General features: G+C 34.6%; 1 long non-coding RNA gene and 1 pseudogene across 1 annotated transcript; both read right to left on the bottom strand.

The window, feature by feature from the left end:
• Nucleotides 1-3,015: 3,015 nt before the first annotated feature.
• Nucleotides 3,016-3,970, bottom strand: LOC148843444 (uncharacterized). Its single transcript, XR_016102958.1, has 2 exons — nt 3,654-3,970; nt 3,016-3,341 (listed from the first exon to the last, which is right to left on the bottom strand). It is a non-coding gene; the product is annotated as an uncharacterized LOC148843444 (long non-coding RNA).
• A 6,712-nt stretch (nt 3,971-10,682) lies between these two features.
• Nucleotides 10,683-21,176, bottom strand: LOC148843443 (GATA transcription factor 12 pseudogene; annotated as a pseudogene).
• Between the last annotated feature and the right edge of the window lie 926 nt (nt 21,177-22,102).

Genomic DNA, 22,102 nt, shown 5'->3' with positions numbered 1-22,102 from the left:
AATCAATTTAAAATTTTCAAGAATAATTGTTTAATCTCCAATTATTATTGAAAGTTTTTTTTTAAATAATAAAACAAAATAAATGTGTACATAACCAATGAAAATTAATTTATCACAAAAAATAATAAATAATGAAAAAAATAAATATTAATTTTAGTATGTATAATTATATAATGAATACAATTTAAGAGTTTAAAATTATTATTAATAAGTTTTAATATTTTTGAAAGTTATTTTCTCAAATTATTGCTTGATAAAAGGGAAAATAGTTATTTACAATATTATGTAAAAATATTAAATTATTATTGATGTCAATATTGTTATAATTATTTTTCTACTTTTCAGATTTTTCTTAAATATATTAAATAATTTATTTATTTTAACTATTTAAAATCTAGTTACGTTAGATATTTTGTAAATTTAAAATACTTACATATTTAATTAGTTAAAAAATATATAAAATATATAAAATATATAAAATATATAAAATATTTAAGTTTTAAAATATCAATTATTTATTGAATTTTATTATCCATAAAATCATAATTATTACTATTTTTACATAATTTAATTATTAACTTTGTAATATATTAAATTATTTTTAATTTTAATATTATGTTATAATTATTTTTCTACTTTGAAGAAATTTTTTAAATTTATTACACAATTTCATTATTTTAACTATTTTAAATCTAGTTGTGATAAATATTTAGTTATTTAATCTTTAAGAAATATTTAAAATATTTAAATTTTTTATTTGAATTTTATTTCTTTAAAGCTATTGCATATTATTAAATATTTGAAAAACATTTAAATTTATAATCCAGAAAAAACATAATTTAAATTGTTTGTACATGATTTCGTGATATATTTTGTAAAAGTATAAAATTATTTTTTGTATTTATTAATAAATATTTTAAATTTGTTATATAATTTTGTTAGTATATTTAAATCGTTGTTTAATTTTTTAATTTAAACTTTCTTTTGATAAATATTAATAAAAAGGGAGAGGATAAATAGGAATTTGAGATAATTTTGGAGAAAGTAAGGGAGGTAGTTTAGGAGAAATGATTATTTAGGTTATTGGGAAAGTGCATCTCTCATTGGTTGTTTTGAAAATGGCATGAAATAAAAAAATAAAAATTTCAAAAAAAGGAGAGTATTTTTGACCACTTTATATATATATATATATATATATATATATATATAAGATAGATAGAGAGAGAGAGAGAGAGAGAGAGAGAGAGAGAGAGAGAGAGAGAGAGAGAGGGTTTAGAGTCAACTTAGCTAGGCTATATTTGCATTAGCTTAAGGATTTATTTTTTTAAACTCCCAAATCACAAAGCTTAAAAGTATGGAATACATCAAGAAAAATTATTGTTGCTACCATGAGAGGGTGATAAGGAATCTAGAGCAATGTTTTAAAAAACAAGTCGAAATTGAAACCATTCTGGCCATAGGTTTCTAGGTCGATGGTACGACTGTTAGGTCCGAATGGAAGTCCCATTCTAACAAAATAAATTAAAAAATAAAAATAATTAAAAATTTAAAAATCGCCAAAAACTAATGAACTGGTTGACGGTTCGATTGCCCGGATCGATGAATCATTGATTCAATAATTTTTTACCAAAGACTGAATTTGGAATAAAAGAAAATGGATTGCTTGAACAATTCCTGGGCCAAATGGTTTGACTGTTCAGATCAATAGAGGTTCTAAAACCATAATTCAACAATGGCGAGAAGTAAATGCCTAGGAGCATTTCCCTCCATTTGAGCTATATGATAACACATAACTACAAATTGAGTAACAAAAAGATTTGGATATGAAAAATCATTGGACCCGCTCACACAGGACTCGAATTGGTGGAAATATTGGGAGTCACTTCCAACTGAACAACAACTAATAGCTAAACCGGCCTTACTTGCTATTCAGGTATTCGAGTGTTCATATAACTTGTTCACAATAGTTTTAATACTATATCAACTTATCCTTTTGCACGTACATAATTAAAATATTTTTAATCAAAAACCATCTAACCTCAAGAAAATAGAAGTGGGTTGCTTGGTGGCTATAAGAATAACATCATAGTTCATGTGGTGGATAGATCCTAATTAATGTTATATTAAACTCACTATAAATACAAGTCTTGAGTGGTGTCAAGTGGACACCAATGGTTAGAAATCTTTCCTGAGGCTAAGTAATTTGTTCTTTTTGCAATTAACTTAGACTACAACCCTTTGCTTTTAGACAGCAATTATAACTACGTGGGAGGTAAGAAATCTTTTCACTTCCTTCCTATGTGGTCAGAGCATAAAGAATGCAAAGCCATTGTTGATAGGTTCTTGTAGGCTGTTAGGTGTAGTATACTATTATCTATATCTGATTGCCTATGTAGATATAGGGCCCATTTGGTATGTCATTTTAGGAAGATCTTCTGATAGTTCTGACATGCAAAAAATGTATTGAGCTTTTGCATGAAGATTTGAGTAGTCCGAAGTATATTTGGTAGATACATGTCTTTCCACACAAAATTAAAACACAAAAGACGCAAGTAGCTTCACTTGAAGTTTTCCGAAATCAGCCCAAAATGGGCTTCTTGTGTCTTTTCGGTATTCCATCTTTTGGCGGTTAGATCTTCCGTGCACTAAATGGTAATAGACCGAAAATCGGTCTTCGTGGCTTGTAAACAGCTGAAAACCATGTGGAAAGACACACCAAATAAGCCCATAGATTAAGCTCAAATGAAGATCGACGGTAACATTTGCCACCAAGAAGAAAGACAAGGAGGAGGTCATGACAAAGAAGGTTGTAGCAAGCATGAGGCTTCCTGTTGCCACTACAAGTGAGAGGCTATAGAAGATGAAGGTTATGAGACCAGAGGCTCATGGGACACAGGGCCAAGGCGAAGGTCTGCCAGTAGCTACTCCGGGAGAAGGCATGGAGTAGGTTAGAGTAGAAGAAGGCAATGCCACTCTATTATTTAATATACAATTAATTATATGCTGCAATTCCTATTTATTTTTCTTTATTTTCGCCAAAAGAAATTAAAGAGCTCCACTTAGATTGATTGATGATGAAGAAACAGTACAAGGAGCAGAGAGCTGCCTTTATTACATAGAATCACTAACAAAAACGAAAGAGATTATTCAACCTAATTAGCAATAGACACAGACACAGGCATTGGAGGAAGATTCTTCACTTTTATAGCAAGTAGCTTCGCCATCAAAGTATCTGGTGCACCAGGACTTGCATGCTGGGAGATTACACTCACCCGGACTAAAAAGAGTTTTCCTACAATGGTCAGCGTCCAGAGCATCCGAACTGGGCAATACTGATGCAACTGCAACAACCATAGCAAATTAATGAATATCAAAAAAATAAATAAGTAAATAAATATCAATACACATAAAATAAAAGAAAGAATAACAACATATTGGACTGTTAAAGGTTTCACCATTTGATGTTATCTGGTGCACTGTGATGTAACCATGGCTGCAACATAGTGTGGGGGAAGTGTAGCTTGCAACCTTTGCGAATAGCTAGTTGTTTTTTGATGTTGATACAGAAAGATGTATTCATGTATTATAGAAATGACCACAAACGTATGGATAAACAGATACAAACAAGTGAAAATGAGGAAAGTACAACAAACCTGAGAGGACTAGGAGGAGGAAGAAGAAGCAGCCGAAAAACTTAGCCATTTTTGTATCAAACTATTCGCAAGAGTGTGCTCTATTGTGCAAGAAAACTGTTTGATATCTATCTTATGGAATGATAATGGGTTGTGATCAGGGTATTTGTAGATAGTTCTGGGTCTGTAGATTTATTCATAAATAGCATTCTAAGGTGGGGAATTTCAAATGAAAAGAAAAGAAAATCTGGGTTGATTAATCTTATTCAAGGCCATAAATAAGCATGGCAGGTAGTTAATGGGTCTTTGGATGGTGACCCATTGCTGCTACGCATGGCAACTGACAGTAGCGAGACCAAGGTTACTTTGAAGTTTGAAAACTCTAGAAAATTTTGGAAAATTGCCAAACCATGTTGAGAAACTATTGTCCTTTTTTGTCCTTTTTGAATTTTGGGAAATCCAAACAATGGATTTTCTCAGGCTTAGGTTATACTGTAAATTGGAAGGAACATGCAACTGTGCATGCTGGCAAAATGGGGGTATTGTGCTGAACTGCTCAAACAGCCTCTAACAGAAATAATAGAATTAGCCTTTTTAGGATCGATGAAAACTAATTTTTAAATGAACTCATTTCTAACGTTGTCGGAATCTCAGAATCAGTGCCATACTGCCATCTCTAACATTCTCAAAATCAGTGCCTGTGACCGAACGATGAACAGGGAGTACCTTAGAATATGGTAAATTGGTAATCAAGTCTATCCTGGCCGTTAACCTCCATTACTTGATTGGCGAAGGTTACCTTTTATAAGTTAGAACTGATTTTTTCACACCGACAATATCTTTAGAAGAAAGGGTAATTGTGCTGTGTTTGGTTGCAATGCAAATAAATTTGGACTAATGCAAAATCATTGCAGTGCAAACGATTTGAGTGTAAATGGTTCGTTCATGGAAGTTTTTGTGGGTTGGGGATGAGAGAAGGAAGAAGAAGATGGGGTGTGAGAGTTCGGTGGGAAGAGTGGGAGAGGTGTGTGAGAATGGAGAGAGTGAGAGAGAATGAAAAGTCCCCCTTTTGGTTGGTTTGGTTAAGTTTATCTACATTTTTTTCTCTTTTCTTTTATTATTTTTTCTTAGGCTTTACGGTTGGGACTAGATGGGTTGGGTTAGGACCCAATGGAGGGTTTTTAGTTAGGATGGGTCTTGGTTACCATTTTTTGGTGATTGAGTGTGAGGCTTAAAAAGATGGAGATGGAGGGTTGAGATTTCTTTGTGTTAATCTAAGGGATGGGGGCTTCATAGACAATGATCCTTAAATCATTCATTATTGTCCCTTCTAAATTAATGTCTAGAAGAGGGGAATTTGAATTTCAAAATTCAAAATTAAGAGGCAAAACAAGAGAGGGCAGCTAGGGTTTTAGGTGCTAAAGTGAGTGTGATGCTTAAAAAGATGGAGGGTTGAAATCTCTTTGTACTAATCTAAGGGATGTGGGCTTTCTAGACAAGGCTACTTAAATCACTCATTCTTGTCCCCTCTCATTTAATGTTTAGAAGATGGGGATTTAAATTTCAAAATTCAAAATTATGAGGCAAAACAAGAGGGGGTGGTTAGGGTTTTTAAATTTAGGGTTTTAGGTGCTAAAGTGAATGTGAGGTTTAAAAAGATAGATGGTTAAAATCTCTTTGTACTAATCTAAGGGATGGGGGTTTCATAGACAAAGCTCCTTAAATCACTTATTCTTGGCATCCCTCATTTAATTTCTAGAAGAGGGGGATTTAAATTTCAAAATTCAAAATTAAGAGGCAAAACAAGAGGAGGCGGCTAGGGTTTTAAAATTTAGAGTTTTGGGGTGCTAAAGTGAGTGTGAGGCTTAAAAAGATGGAGGGTTGGGATCTGTTTGTGCTAATCTAAGGGATGGGGGCTTCCTAGACAAGGCTCCTTAAATCATTCATTCTTTCCCCCCTCATTTAATATCTAGAAGATGGGGATTTAAATTTTAAAATTCAAAATTAGGAGGCAAAACAAGAGGGGGCGGCTAGGGTTTTAAAATTTATGATTTTGGGGTGCTAAAGTGAGTGTTAGGCCTATCCTAGGGTGGAGAAGCAAGGTGATTTGGATCTCTGGCTAAGAATGCATTCAAGGTAGATAGGGGGTTCTAGGTGAGTTCTAGAAATGTGCAAGGACTTAAATGAAAAAAACAAAAAGGGGTTTTCTAGCAATGAGAGGCAAGTCCAAGGGGTATGAAGACTATAACTCAAAGGTTGGGGTTAAAACTCAAGATGTTAGGGTTTATATCGAACAATAAGATCGCATGAATTGGAATCTTCGTAGATGGAGGGGTAACATGGGAAATTTTGTAACAACATTTTTCAAGGGGGTTTTAAGGTGTCAGAAAAGGGAATGATGGGGTTTGATGGCCTTGAGGGGTGTACAAGAGTGAGAAATCGTGACTTGGAGTGTGTCGCGCAATAGGGGGCCGTCAAATTGGGATTTTTCATGATGGAAGGCTAAAATGGTCATTTTGGATTTAAAAAGTAGAGGAGTGCTTGTTCAGGTGTTTAAGAAGGTCATGGCATGGTCTAGGTGTATAAAGGGTGTACCACAATGTAGATCTTGAAATAGGAGTGTAGTAGCCAATGAAAGCCATATATTTGGACTCTTTCTCAATGAGGGGTAAAATGGTCATTTTAATGTATGAAATGTGAAGGATCGTCAATCGAGAGGTTTTGGTGGGGTTTTGAGGGATGTGTTGTGGCAGATAACTTGAATATGGAGCGTATCGGGTGATGAGGATGGTCCATATGGAATCTTTCCAAGTGAAAGGTAAAATAGTCATTTTGAAATTTGAAATTTGATAGATGGTCGATTAGAAGGCTGATGAGGGTTTCGGTAAAGTTCAAAGGCCTTGGCTAGTGTGTCGTGATGGAAATCATGGATTCGAGGTGTGACGACCAATAAGGATTGTCAATTTGAAATCTTTTTGGATAAAGGGTAAAAAGGTAATTTTAATGTTTGAAATTGTCTGGATGGTTAATTAGGAAGTTGATGGAGTTTTGATAGGGTTTGAGTTTCTTGGGGGAGGTGTCATGATTGAAATCTTGGATTTGGAGAGTGGTGGCCAATGAGGATCGTTGGTTTAAAATCTTTTTGGACAAAGGGTAAAATGGTCATTTTAAGGTTTGAAATTTGGTGGATGGTTGATCAAAACGTCGATGGATGTTTTGGTAAGCTTAGGGGGTACTACATGGTATTTTTGGGCCTGAAATTTGTTGGATTGTCAATCAAGTGGTTGACGAAAGTTTTGGTGAGGTTTGGGTGCATTGGGAGTGGTGTCGAGATCTATGATTTTGAGAGTAACAAGCAACGATGGATGAATTGTTGTAATGTTAGGCATGCTGAAATGAAATCTCTGATGGATGAATGGCAAGATCAAGTAATTTATGGCTGAAATTTGGTGTGATTAGTTGTTTATATAAAATATAAACACATGAGAAATGCATATTTCAATAGGTTATATGAGGAGAAATATTACAATAAACAATACTGGGACTCTAGAACATTCAAACATTGTACAATAAATATCACTCTTTCAATTTTATAATTATAATTTTCAAATTTTATTAATTTATGGGAATATTTATTAATTTAGTATTTTATTTAAATAATAATTATTTTTAAATAATAAATATGTTTTCATTTTTAACATATAATGCTTTTATTATACACATAGTTGTAAAATAAAACAAATAAACCATTTAAGGTAGATAAAATAAATTATATTTAATTTTCAGTTTTATTATTTTTTTGAGAAAATTAAATCTTTAATGATTTGTTTCAATTTTTATAATTATAATTTTCTGTTTTCCATTAATTTTGTTGGGAAATTTTATTTATTTAGTATTTTTATATAATAACTCTATTTTTTCAAATAATAACTATGTTTTCATTTTAACATATTATTATGTGTAAAATAAAATATAGAAATCATCTAAGGTAGATAAAATATATTATTTTTATTAAATTTTTTGAAAAGTTAAATCTTAAATTTTTTATTTTAGTTTTCATAATATTATTTTCAACTTTTATTAAAGATGAAAGACAATCCAAAAGTATTGATCAATGCACAAATTTTCAAACTTGACACAAATACACTTCCATATTGGTGTGTATTGAATCGTATCCATTGATATGGTGTGATACTGCCTGATATAGAGGCGTTTCATATCAATAAACATGACTCTAGGATAGTATCCAATCATAGCGTATCCTATATCCTTGATCATGGATATGGATACGATATGCCCCGTATCGGGAGTATCGAATTGATACCTTAATCCATGCCAATTCTACTCCTTTCCCCACCTTTGACTATGTTAGATGACACAATTGCTATAACCAAATGACCTTGCCTATTAATAGTAATTAAGACACTATCAACAGGAGCAAAGAAAAGCTTAGCTAGATTAAAAAGCCATCAACGCAAAATAGAGAAGAAAGAGTTGCTTGATACTCAATTTGGCAGTAGAGGAGGACGAAGAGGGGCTGACGGGGAGGGAGGCACGATGGAAAGAATAGAGGAGAGAGATTACTGATGATTGGTGGTGACTTATCTCACCGTAGGATGGTTCTTCGGCCATTGAAAGAAGGAGGGTGGTTCTTTGATCAGATCATGCAAATGCCCTAATGTTGAAAGAGGGAGGGAGAGGGAAGGTTAGAGATTTTGAAATTAATTTGGACTTTTTGGCAGTTTTTGGGTTTTTATTTAGGGGTATGACCAAATTGAGTTACGGTTCGGCTAGTTCATATATGAATCGGCCGGTCACGTATTTTTATTGCTTACTTCTTAATATTTATTAATAAATAATAAAATATTTATAAATGGCTAAGCAACTATTTATTAATGGTACCATACCAATGCTATTTATTGATATTAATTAATTAATAGTATATTAATAATCAATAATTATTGATTAATACTAAACTATAAAATATATAACAATACCAAACATTATTACTTAATTTGATAATCAATATATATATATATATATATATATATATATATATATATATATATATATATATATGCTTGAGGGCCTATACAACAGGAGGTACCATATCCCCCAACCCTAGTGGCAATTGAATTTTGATCCTAGGTCTTAGCTACAATGACTAGAGATTTAACCAACTAAGCCACCATCAAACCAAGAATCAAATAAATCAAACTAAGTTTGCTTATTTAGTTTGGTTCAATTTGTTTTTCATTTCGGTAACCAAATTTGAGTACCCCTAGCTTTCATTGCTTGTGGGTCAAGTTAAACCCATGACGGGTTTAAAGTATTTGGCCTATGCCCAACCCTAAAATTTAGGGCTCTAATGAGGGCCCAAGCCTCGGCCAGGGCTTAAACACAAAATCTAGGTCAAAGAGTGAAATTTTCCAACTCACTAAATTGATCACCCTTGTTTTATAGCAAAAATAGCAGGGTAAGGTGCTTTCAATACTTTAAAACACATAGGTAGCAAAAAAATTACCCAACACCAATTCATTAGATTTTGGGTTATACCAGTTTGGTGGATGGATTTGGCTTTTTCTTGGAGTAAATAGGGTTAGGTGTATGATCAAATTGGTTAAGGGTTGGGTCATGGTTTAACACTAATCTGACTAGCTAGTCTCGTTCAATTTCTATGCATTGGTTAGTGTTATATGTTTTATTATATATAGAATAAATAATGTTGTTATTTATATTTTATTTTAGTTTTTCATATTTCACAAATAAAAAAAAGTTAAAAATTACACTTTGAAGCAAAAAATTGATAAAGTTGTTAAAATAATTTATTAAATAAATTATTAGTTATTATTTAATTAATACAATAATAATTAATAATTATTTATCTATACTATTAATTTATTTATGAATTTAAATAATTTAGTTTAGTTGTCAATATTATTTTCATAAATAGGTAATTAATTAATTTACTATTAGTAGTTTTCATATTTAGTTTATTATTTTATATTAATTATTAATTTACTTAAATAATTAAATTAATTTTTGATGATTAGTTTTAATTAATCAAATAATAATTAATACTATTTATTTCTGTTTTAGAAATTATTTTTTTATTTATATACTTATGAAATTATTAATAATTTATTTTATAGTTTAATTATTATTAAATAGAAATCGTTAATTATTATTGTTATGCAATAGTAATGAGCTAATAATTTTAATTATATTCATTTACTTTAATAAATTCTTAATTCTTAATTTACTTTAAAAAAGTAATTAATACCGTAGCTAAAGCTCAATTTCTACTTTTGTAACTTATACCATAGATACATTTATAACCGTGGCTATAAATATCTTTTAGCCACAGACGTAATAACTTTTAACCACGGGCAAAGTGTCTGTCGCTAAATCTCAACTTTTGCTTTTGTAACTTATAGCCACGGATACATTATAACCGTGGCTATAAACATCTTTTAACGATGGACCGAATAACTTTTAACCACAGACAAATTATCTGTAGTTAAAGCTCACCTTTTTGCCACGGATAAGTTTTCTGTAGCTAAAACTCATTTTCTGCTTTTGTAACTTATAACCACGGACAAATTGAGAGAAAAACACTATTCATTTTCTCGGACCTCACAATACACGAACAACAGCAGTGGTAATCCCTTCTACCTCAAATTCCTTTACATTTCTCTCTCTCTCCCCTGATCTCTCTTCTTCCCCTTCCCCTTCCCCTTTCTCTCCTCCCCTTTCTTCTTCTTGCTTTCTTCTGTTTTCCTTTCCTCTCGGCCATAGCCGCCATATGCTTCTTGTTTATCAGTTGTCTCCGATGACATGATAATTGAAATTCTAATGGTCCAACCAATCAAACCTGGTTTCGAGTAGCCAAACCTGAGATTTCAGTAAAGGGTGGACGTTCTTCTGGGGGGCCTTATCAATTATCACAATAGAACTAGCACAAGAGAGTGCAAACTGCACAACATATTTTCTTCCCTAGGAAGCTTTAAAACGCTAAAACGAGAGTGCAAACAAAACAAATATTTCTCCAAAATGGGAATATTTGCTTCCAGAATTTGCCCAATTCAGCCGAAATGGAAAGCGAAAAAAATTGACAAGGAAAAAAAAAGGAATAGAAACATTTGAGTTCAGTACCATATCCACCTTATGCTTCTTCCCCTATTTTCTTTTGCTCGGTAATTCTGCGACAGAGAATTTATAACCTACGAAGTTTCAAAGTTAGACCAAAATCAGATCTCTTACAACAAGATAATCAGAAAATTACGGAAATTCTCCGGAGAATTATGTCTGCTAAGCTATCGAGCTGAATTGAGTTCTGCACGAGTGAATCTACTAAACCCTACTGATCAATCAGATTAGCTATCAGAAATCGGGCCCAGCGTGGTGATGGATTAAATAATCCTCACCGCTAGATGCGTAAAAAATTGGGTTGGTGTGAAGGAATTGGAGTGTTTCGTGAGAACAAATGTCAGGCTTGCTGTCGGCCGGTACTGTGGAACCAATCTCCCTGACTTGTACCGGACACCGCTTGCGTTGCAAAGCGTCTTCGGACCCATGGGCCCGGTCCCCCACTGCGGTGTCTTGTCGGTGGCACAATGCAGGGATTTCCGCCTCTCGCCATTGGCACTTGCACTGTCTGAACTCTCTTCTTCGGTGTCCCTTCGTGCTCTTCTTACCGGAACCCGTCGCAACGTTGGTTTTAATATGTTAATTTTTGGCCCAAAAAGTGAAGTAAATAGGGCGCAATATGTGATTGAATGAAAAAGAAACTATTGACCCACTAAGAAAGAGTTAAAATGGCACCCAATTTATTGGTTCGTTAGCCCAAGTAAACATTGTAGAAGAAGTTGCTGTGCCCACTAAGAAAGAGTTAAGGTGGGACCCAGTGTATTGGCCCATTAGCCTAAAGAGATACTAGTAGGGTTTAATGGAAAGATAATTAAAGGAAATGATTTAATCACTTGATTTTCGAGTGTACCAGTCATTTCAAATTGGAAAGAAAATCACAAATTGATAAAATTTTAATTATGATTTGGTAGATCCAATTAAAAGGAAACTAGGATTTTATATGGGCTTAATTGATCGAATATGGAAGGAAATAATGGTGAGTAATGGGCTGAATGATTTGTTGGCCCTATCCCTTTGCCAAGTGGCATTTGGTTTTAAATAATTGGGAGGCAAATCTAAGTATCTAACCCATTTTCCTAATTTGCCTCTAAATGGGGATTACAAATTGATCAATCATCAAGATTCGTGGGTCCCATGTCAATCAACCTTAAATTATGGGGTCCCATGTCAATCAACCTTAAATTATGGCCAAATAAATGACAAGTATGGAAATTCAAATTAATTTGAATTTATTGAGTGGATTCACTTAACATTATAAATCAAAGAGTAGAAGGAGAAGTCTTCCTTCGGCTCTCTCCCTTGGAACTCCCCCCTCTGGTTCTCATACTTCGTCTCCTCAATTCTTCTGCCTTTTGCCATATTTTTGTTTCTTTTTTTAGGAGAAGTCTTCCTTCGGCTCTCTTCCTTGGAGCTCCCCCCTCTGGTTCTCATACTTCTTCTCCTCAATTCTTCCGTCTTTTGCCATATTTTTGTTTCTTTTTTTCAAAAAAAAAAGAGAAGAAGGGATGGTTGCACTAAGATCAAGGAAGAAAGAAAAAGTCTCCTACTCTTCAACTACCGAAGCACCGATATTCCTACAATTTTGTACCACATCAACCGGGGGAATTTTGATATTCAAATTCCTGTTACCAAAAAGAATTCTTCAATTTTCTGCAATAAAAAAGACATCATTCGTTAAATTCTTGTAGCCAAGGAAGTTGCCACCAAGTTGCCACAAGAAATCTTCTATAAGCGAGGATATTGCTTTGTTCACGTTCTAATCATCGATTGAGTGCGAGGAAATTTTTGTTCACACAAGGTTGATTGTTAGTTGCTTCTCATAATTGCAAGTTCTAGTCGCGGTTTTGGATTTTGTCCAAGACAAGAGAATCAGAGGGTTTTCTATGAAAAATGAAAAAAAAAAAAGAATTTGTATCCCACTTACATTGTAAAAAAAATTAAATTTCTTTGATTTGTCTTGATTAATTTTTGTGCTCCAAGACAAATTTCTGGCACGCCCAGTGGGACATCTCTTTCCTCTCATCTCTCAAATCAGCACATCAACTTTGTTTTTGCAAACGGTTTGGACACATGGCTCTAAAGATATTTCAAGTGTTGTCGGAAAAAAGAAAAACGTCACATATAGCTCAAGCTCATTTGGATCAAGTGTATTTTTAGCCTCCAACTATGAGAGGCCAACCACCCGCTTTATGACAAGGTCCGGGGATTCACATCTGATTGCATCTCTTGCCTTTTATGGAACTCAAGGGGTCCCTTCAAAAGTTCAAAATGCCAAGAGGGACCTTCAAGGTTGCCAACGACAAAGAACGCTAATATGAGGGGGGTAGCCTCGACGGAAATGTTCGTCATAACAAATCCACTGAGCATCGAAGTAGAGGAATGCCCATGTCAGACAGAGAATCGAGTACCAGCTCAAGGTCTGGCTCCCATCCCAACTCTCCTAAGACCGGAGGGCCTGATTACATGGAGACTCACTCCTACACTTTGGTAGCACCCGTTATGATGGTGGGAGCTACTATAGTGGAAGAACAACTCATTGAGATGGTTGCGGCCATCACCAAGCTAATAAAGACAGTGGAAGAGAAGGACCTTAAAATTGCTTCTTTGATGAACCGAATGGAACAAAACAACGACATCCAGCCAGGGGCCTTCAAACCCACCAAGGTTCACCCCGCAAGTAGACCTCCCCGAGAGAAGTTGCCGGAACATACTGACATACGAGATGCCCAACATGCTTCGGTTGCCTCCCTCTTAGTACAACAACTCCAAAACATGATAGCTAACACGATGTGTGCTCAGTATGGGGGTGTTCCACAGTCATCCTCAATGTATACTAAGTCAATAATTTCTATGCCATTAGGGTACCAACCCCCAAAGTTTCAACAATACGACGAGAAAGGTAACCCTAGGCAACACATTACACACTTCATGGAGAAATGCAACAATGCCAGGACCTATGATGAGTTGATGGTAAAATAGTTTGTGTGATCCCTATGAGGGAACGTGTTTGGTATGTACACTGACTTCTTTTCTGGGTCAATCGATGGTTGGAACCAATTAGAAAGAGAGTTCTTGGATCATTTCTATAGTACTAGGCATACTATAAGCATGTATAAACTCACCATCACAAAACAAAAGAAGGATGAACTAGTTGTTAATTACATCGACAGGTGAAAAAATCTCTACCTTAATTGTTGAGACAAGCTCTCAAAAGCTTCAACCATTGATACTTGTACTCAAGGCATACGTTGGGGTTTACATTACATCCTTAATGAAATAAAACCCTGAACATTTTAGGAATTGGCCACTCGCACTCATGATATGAAACTTATATCGACTACCTTTGGAGAACATCACCTGGATGATTTCCAAAAGGAAAAAGGAAAGGAAAGGAAAGGTGGTGAAAATGAGACAAAATTGTCTAGGTCTATGCAAGTTCTAGCAACATTAATAGCTCCTTTCAAGGTTTTTGGGAAGAAAAAAAGCAAGAAAGAAATGAAATCAAATATTCAGCAAGGGAAAGAAAGCCCAAAGCTCACTCTTAAGGAATTAGAAGCGAAGGTGTACCCATTACCTAACTCAGGTGTCCTGGAAATGTTGGATGTCCTTCTAACCGAAAAGCTTATAGAGCTTCCTGATAGTAAACGCCTAGAAGTGGAAGGAAAAATTGATCATTTGAATTATTGTCATTACCATCGGGTAATTAGCCACCTAATTGAGAAATGTTTTGTCATCGAAGACAAGATAATGCAATTGGCCAAGTCAGGAGTAATCGAATTAGATCCAAGTGAGGACATAACAACCACCAACATGTGAACTTGAATCTCTCCAATGCCCTCACCATCCTGTCATCTATGCACTTACAATGGGGGCATCACTAAATCAAACACAAATCCCTAGTGACCTTTCTACTTGTTGCCATACATAGGGCTAATACTAAATCAAGCACGAGCACAGGTCTTAAGTCCTAAGGAAATTCCTTCTACTCGGTTCATCACGTCACTCTCAAAAGATGATTGAACGATCATTACACGTCGAGAGCGTCATGCGACACATCAATCCACTCTACCTTGTGGGCAATCAAAGCAAATTAAAAGGAATGTTTGATTATAGAAACCCCTCAAAAGAAAGAAATGACAAGGTAAGAATAATGCTATCCAACCATCGCGAGTGGTAACTAATGAAGCTTTGAAACAAGTCCCTCGACTTCCAATTACTCTATAAGAGTACATACAAAAGGAATTCTTTTCTAGAAGATGTGTAGTTGTACATACAATCACATGTTACACGAAAAGAAAATGAATCAAATTAATCAAAATTAGCTCTTGGATATGAAACTAAAATATCTATGCTCCTAATACAAGCTTAAACTATATATTAGAAAAAGAAACTCACTCAAAGTTCGCTCTTGGATATGAGCCTAAACTATCTATGCTCCCAAATACAAGCCTAAACTATCTATTAGGAAAAAAAAAGATCATTGAAGGTTCGCTTTTAGATATGAGCCTAAACTATCTATGCTCCCAGATATGAGCCTAAATCATATATTAGGAAAAAACAAAACACTCAAAGTTTGATCTTGGATATGAGCCTAAACTATCTATGCTTCCAAATACGAGCCTAAACTATTTATTAGGAAAAAAATAAAAAACACTCAAAGTTCACTCCTGGATATGAGCCTAAACTATCTATTAGAAGAAAAAAAGAACACTCAAAATTTGCTCCTAAATATGGGCTTAAACTATTTATGCTCTTAGGTACGAGTATAAATTGTCTACAAGACTCCTGCGTACGAGTATAAACTATTCAACTTCAGAAGTAAATCAAATGTGCTCCCAGATATTAATATAAACTGTCTACAAGACTCCCAAGTATGAGTATAAACTATTCAATTTCCAAAACAACTCAAAGTTTGCTCTCAGATACGAGCCTAAACTGTCTATAACACTCTAGGGCATGAGTATAACCCATTTTACACCCTATGAACCTAAACTGTCTGCAAGACTCCTGAGTATGAGTATAAAATATTCAACTTCCATTCTTTCAAAATAACTCAAATGTGCTCCTTGATATGAGCTTAAACTATCTGCGCTCTTGGATATGAGCTTAAAATATCAGTGCTCCCAGATATGAGCTTAAACTATTTAATAGAGAAAAGAAAATCCACATATATCAGCCTAAATTGTCTATAAGATTCTAGGGCATGAGTATAAGCTGCTTTATTCCCCATGAACCTAAATTATCTATTCTCCCAAATACGAGCATAAGTTGGCTACAAAACTTCAAGAGTATGAGTATAAACTACTCATCATTTTGAAACTACTCAAAATATTCTCCTAGATACGAGCATAAACTGTCTGCAAAACTCTAAGAGTATGAGTATAAACTACTTGTCATTTTGAAACTACTTACAATATGCTCCCGGATATGAGCATAAATTGTCTGCAAAACTCTAAGATTATGAGTATAAACTACTCGTCATTTTGAAACTACTCAAAATTTGCTTCCGGGTACGAGCATAAAATGTCTACAAAACTCCAAGAGTATGAGTATAAACTACTCGTCATTTTGAAGCTACTCAAAATATGCTCCTAGATATGAGCATAAATTGTTTGCAAAACTCTAAGAGTATGAGTATAAACTACTCGTCATTTTGAAACTACTCAAAATTTGCTCTTGGGTACGAGCATAAACTGTCTGCAAAACTCCAAGAGTATGAGTATAAATTACTTGTCATTTTGAAACTACTCAAAATATGCTCCCAGATAGATATGAGCATAAATTGTTTGCAAAACTCCAAGAGTATGAGCATAAACTACTTGTCATTTTGAAATTACTCAAAATTTACTCCTAGATACGAGCATAAACTGTCTACAAAACTCCAAGAGTATGATTATAAACTATTCATCATTTTGAAATTACTCAAAATTTTCTCTCGGATACGAGCATAAGGTGTTTGTAAAACTCCAAGTATATGAGTACAAACTACTAATCATTCTAAAACCACTCAAAATTTGCTACAAAATTCTTAAGTATAAGTATAAACTGTTCAACCAAATAATCAATTCAAAATGCGCTCCCGGACATGAGCCTAAACTATCAACTAAGTGCTCCTAATAAGAGCCTAAACTATCTACAAAGCCCCAAGTCGCAAGTACAAATCACTTTGTGAACTACGTCATGACTTGATCCTTCTAAGGGTATGCAGGCAACCTAAAAAGGTACAGTCACAAAATAAATTATTTGTATCATTCCTGGCCCACATGAATATAAACTATGAATGGCCAAATCAAATAAAAAAAATATTTATATATTACTCCTGGTCCGCACGAGTATAATCTATAAACGACTAAAACAAAAAGAAATTCCATTCATCACCGGCAAGAGTATAAACTACTGATGGTACAAAAAAGGAGAGAGAAAATTCTCTACTCCTATCCTGCAAGAGTATAAACTTTGCAAGTCTGTTGTTGCATAACCAATTACAATAACAACCACCAACTTGGTGGGCATTTGTTAATATGTAATTTTTTGGCCCAACAAGGGAAGTAAATAAGGCCCAATATGTGATTGAATGAAAAAATGAGCTATTGGCCCACTAAGAAAGAGTTAAGATGGCACCAAATTTATTTGCCCGTTAGCCCAAGGAAACATTGTTGAAGAAGTTGTTGGGCCCACTAAGAAAGATTTAAGGTGGGACCCAGTGTATTGACCCATTAGCCTAAAGAGATACTAGTAGGGTTTAATGGAAGACTAATTAAAGGAAGTGATTTAATCAATTGATTTCCGAGTGTACCAGTCTTATATGGGAGATCAAATTTGAAAGAAAATCACAAATTGATAAAATTTTAATTATGATTTGGTAGATCCTATTTAAAAGGAAACTATGATTTTATATGGGCTTAATTGATCGAATATGGAAGGAAATAATGGTGGTTAATGGGCTAAACGATATGTGGGCCCTACCCCTTTGCCAAGTGGCACTTGGCTTTAAATAATCGGGAGACAAATCTAAGTATATAATCTATTCTGCTAATTTGCCTCTAAAAGGAGATCACAAATTGATCACCGAATCATCAAGATTCGTGGGTTCCATGTCAATGGTCCCATGTCAATCAACTTTAAATTATGGCTAAATAAATGGCAAGCATGCAAATTCAAATTAATTTGAATTTATTGGGTGGATTCACTTAATACTATAAATCAAAGAGTAGGAGAAGTACTTCCTTCGGCTCCCTTCCTTGGAGTTCCCTCTCTGGTTCTCATACTTTGTCTCCTCAATTCTTTGGCCTTTTGTCATATTCTTGTTTCTTTTTTTTTTTTTTTTTTTAAAAAAAGAGAAGAAGAAGGGGCGGTTGCACCAAGATCAAGGAAGAAAGAATAAAGACTCTAACTCTTCAACTACCAAAGCACCGATATTGCTACAACTTCGTACCACATCAATCAAGGAATTTCACTTCAAATTCCTGTTATCAAAAGGGATTCAGTCAATTTTTTACAATAAAAAGGACATCATTCGTCAAATTCCTATAGCCAAGGAAGCTACTACCAAGTTGCCACATCCAAAAAGAAATCTTTTACAAGCGAGGATATTGCTTTGTTCACGTTCTAATCATTGATTGAGTATGAGGAGATTTTTGTTCACACAAAGCTAATTATTATTTGCTTCTCATAATTGCAAGTTCTAGTCATGGTTTCAGATTTTGTCCAAGACGAGAGAATCAAAGGATTTTCTTTACAAAAAGAAAAAAAAGAGTTTGTATCCCTCTTACATTTAAAAAAATTAAATTTATTTGATTTGTCTTCATTAATTTTTGTGCTCTAAATTTAAAATGAAATTTGTGTTGACAGTTAGATTCCGACAATGATGTTGCTAGCAACAATACGAGTAGTCTTAAAAACCAATTGCTTGGAGCAGTGCGGGAAGGCTTGCTTCTCACTTTGGTGGGAACTAACATCTCTGGACGAAATATCGAGTTATTCTTATTGTTCTCTGGTTGGAATTCTCGAGTTTTGGACACATCATCTATGTGCGCTTTCACCCCAAAAATCGATTGTAGCTTTTGTGAGTCCTCTCTTAAGAATGATTTCTCCACGAAATTCGAAGCCATTCAAGCTCGGCTAAGTTGTCATACTGTCAAAAACCCCCTATACAATGCATTCACGGGAGGATTAAATATCCTGATGATAATACTCCATCTTGCTGATTTCGATCGCGAGTCCAGCCTTCATCGTTGGTAAGGCAACTTTGAGGCCTGGGAACAGGCCTTGTAATCTATTTTCAACAACTGAATTAGATGCTACAACGAGTTGTGGTGGTTATGGTTGAGTGGAACAGAAAATAGAGGAAAGTAGAAAGAAGAAAGGGGAGTAGAGAAAGGGAAAGGGGAAGAAGAGAGATAAAGGAGAGAGAGAGAGAGAGAGAGAGAGAGAGGGAGAAGAGAAATGTGAAGGAATTTGAGGTAGAAGGGATTACCGCCACTGCTATTGTTTTTCTCCAATTGTCCAAATTGTTATCACAAGGGTAGTATGGGGATTAAAAAATATTGTAATGGCGGATTTCAAGGGAAAGCTAACAGAATGGGGTCTTTGTTTCATGGTCATAGTATAGGGGGTCTTTGTCGCAAAACAAAGTATAGGGGGGTCTTTGTCATATATTTTTGGGTGATCTTGGTGTCGTTGGATTTGGATTTTTAGGCTTTATGTACCTATGATATCAGATTTTTGGTTTAGTTTAGGATCAAAGTGATCCCAATCGGTTTATCAGAATTGGTTCTGGATTCGAATCTTAAGATGAAGAGGTAAATAGTGTTAGATTTGGGTGATCTTGGAGTTTTTGGATTTGGATTTTTTGCTCTACCTACCTATGATTTTGGGTTTATGCTTTGATGTAAGATAAGGTTTAGGATCAAACTGATCCCGATTGGATGATTAAAATTGGTTCTATAATTAGGTATTAAGATGAAGTGGTAAACGACATGGGATTTGTGTGATCATGGTGTTCTCGAATTCAAAATTCTGTGCTCTACATACCAATGGTCTCAGATTTCAAATTTGACCTAGGACAAGTTTCAAAATCAAAATGATCCTGATTGGACTATCGAAATCTATTTCGACTTTGGGTCTTAAGATGATAGAGTAAATGGTGTCGGATTTGTGTGATCTTAGTATTATTGGATTCGAGTTTTTGGGATCTATGTACCCATGGTGTTGGATTTCTTATTTAGCTTGAGATAAGGTTGAGGATCAAAATGATATGATCGAGCAATGAGAATCATTTTCTGCTTTGAGTCTTAAGAAGAATGGGTAATCGGTGTTGGATTTGGGTGATTTCCGTGTCATTAGATTTGGATTTTTGGGCTCTACATACCTATGGTGTTGGATACTAGAGGTCTAAACATTTGTGAAAATAAAAAAAATGCCCTCTAGTCAGCTGAGAAGTTAGTTGAAGCATGCTTGAAACTTGAAATGCTATAGAAAGATTGAGGGGCGCAAAAATAGGGTATCCACACAGAGGAAATGGCCCATGATGAAGAAAAATAAGAAATAAAAGAAGAGTAAGTAAGAAACAAGAAGGTCCACTAAGGCCACAATCGACTCTTATATCATCCAATGACCACTAAAGAATCTACAATCAATTTCAGAATGAGCTTGTGATCCTTATCTATATTTTTCTTACTTAGCAATAGTGCCATTTGGTAATCCTTTATTACGTACAATCATTAAGAAAAGCGAAAGAGATTATTTAACTTAATTAGTAGACCTGACAATTGAGTTGGGTGGGTCGGGTTCGGGTTCGGTCAAGACTCTTCAACTTAAGTTTCGGGTTGGGTTGTCAAATACTAGACCCTAACCCTAAATGTTCGGGTTAGGGTTGACCCATGGTTCAATTTGGGTCATCCCAAAAAATAACTGAAATTAAAAAATAAAAGAAAAACTACATGAAAAATGCCAAAATTAAAGGAATTAACCTTAAAATTCCAAATATAAAATAAAAAAATGAACGTTTAGCAATTTAAAGAGTAAACTATAAAGAGTAATGACTAAATAGAAAAAAATTAAAGGGTAGAAACTTCTAACAATGCATAAATAATCCAAATTAGACTTGATAATCAGATCAGCGGGTTGACCCATGACCCAACCCAACCCAACCCAACTCAGATTTTTCCAAATTGGTTTGGGTCGGGTCATTCTTACATTCAGGTTGCTAAATATGAGACCCTAACCCTGTTTTACGGATTGGGTTGGGTCAACTGTTTGCCAGGTCTAATAATTAGCAATTATAGACACACAGACACAGTTATTGTTATTTCCATCTCTTTCGCAATGAGCATGGCCATAGTACATTCGGGAGCACCAGGACATGCATGCGCGGATAATACACTCATCGGTCATCGCTGCCGAGCGGCAGAACTTCCACACAAGTACCACCGTTAGCAGCATCCGAACCGGGCAACATTGAAGCAACTGCAACAACCATGCATCGATCGTTTATACAATAAGCAAATAAATATCAAACAGGAAATAAATAAATAAATAAAGTCTGAATGGGGAGGAGCCGGCCAGGGGGAATCAGACCATGTCTGTATACATTCTACCAGGATTCCCGTTGTCACTGATAAAGATTTCATGTATAGCAGAGGAGGAGTGTAGCTTGAAACCATTGCAAATGGCAAGTCGTTTTCGTTTTTTCGTGTTGATTCAGAGAGATGTATTCATGTATTATAGAAATGATCATAAATTAACGTATGGAAAAACCGAGACAAACATAAGAAAATGAGGATGGTTTAAGGAAACCCGAGAGGACTAGGAGGATGAAGAAGCCGCCGTAAAACTTTGCCATCTTTGTATCAACCTATTTGCACAGTGTGCTAGATCTATTGTTCAAGAAAAACTGTGTATATCTTATGGAATGATAAAGAGTTGTGGGGGTACTTCTAGAGTTCTTGGCCCTGCATATCTTATTAAGAGGCCTAATTGGGACTTACGTAAACATGACAAAGCTTCAAGAAATTTTAGCACTGATGACCTAATCATGTCTACTTACCCAATTATGAAATTAGTGGATCCACTTGTTCTCTGTCCTATTAAACTAAGTTATTTGCTAACATTAACCAAGTAAGCAAGTAAAGCTTTTCTTTACTCTTGGTTAGGATAAAGATTGCAAATACTGTAAATGCTATCCTTTTGGAGATAGTAAGCTCCATATTGCTAAACATGGTTTCTTTATTTACCATCTTAAAATAATTACTGCTGATCTTGCATTTGGAGCTGTGTTTTTAATGCATAATTTTGGCCTAATTTTTAGGAATTTTCATGTT

This window comes from Nelumbo lutea, chromosome 8 (assembly GCF_056320005.1).
Source record: "Nelumbo lutea isolate HS-2025 chromosome 8, American lotus-T2T, whole genome shotgun sequence".
In the NCBI taxonomy this organism is placed as follows: domain Eukaryota; kingdom Viridiplantae; phylum Streptophyta; class Magnoliopsida; order Proteales; family Nelumbonaceae; genus Nelumbo; species Nelumbo lutea.
The sequence above is the reverse complement of the archived record's forward strand: the minus strand, read 5'-3'. Positions and strand labels throughout refer to the sequence as shown.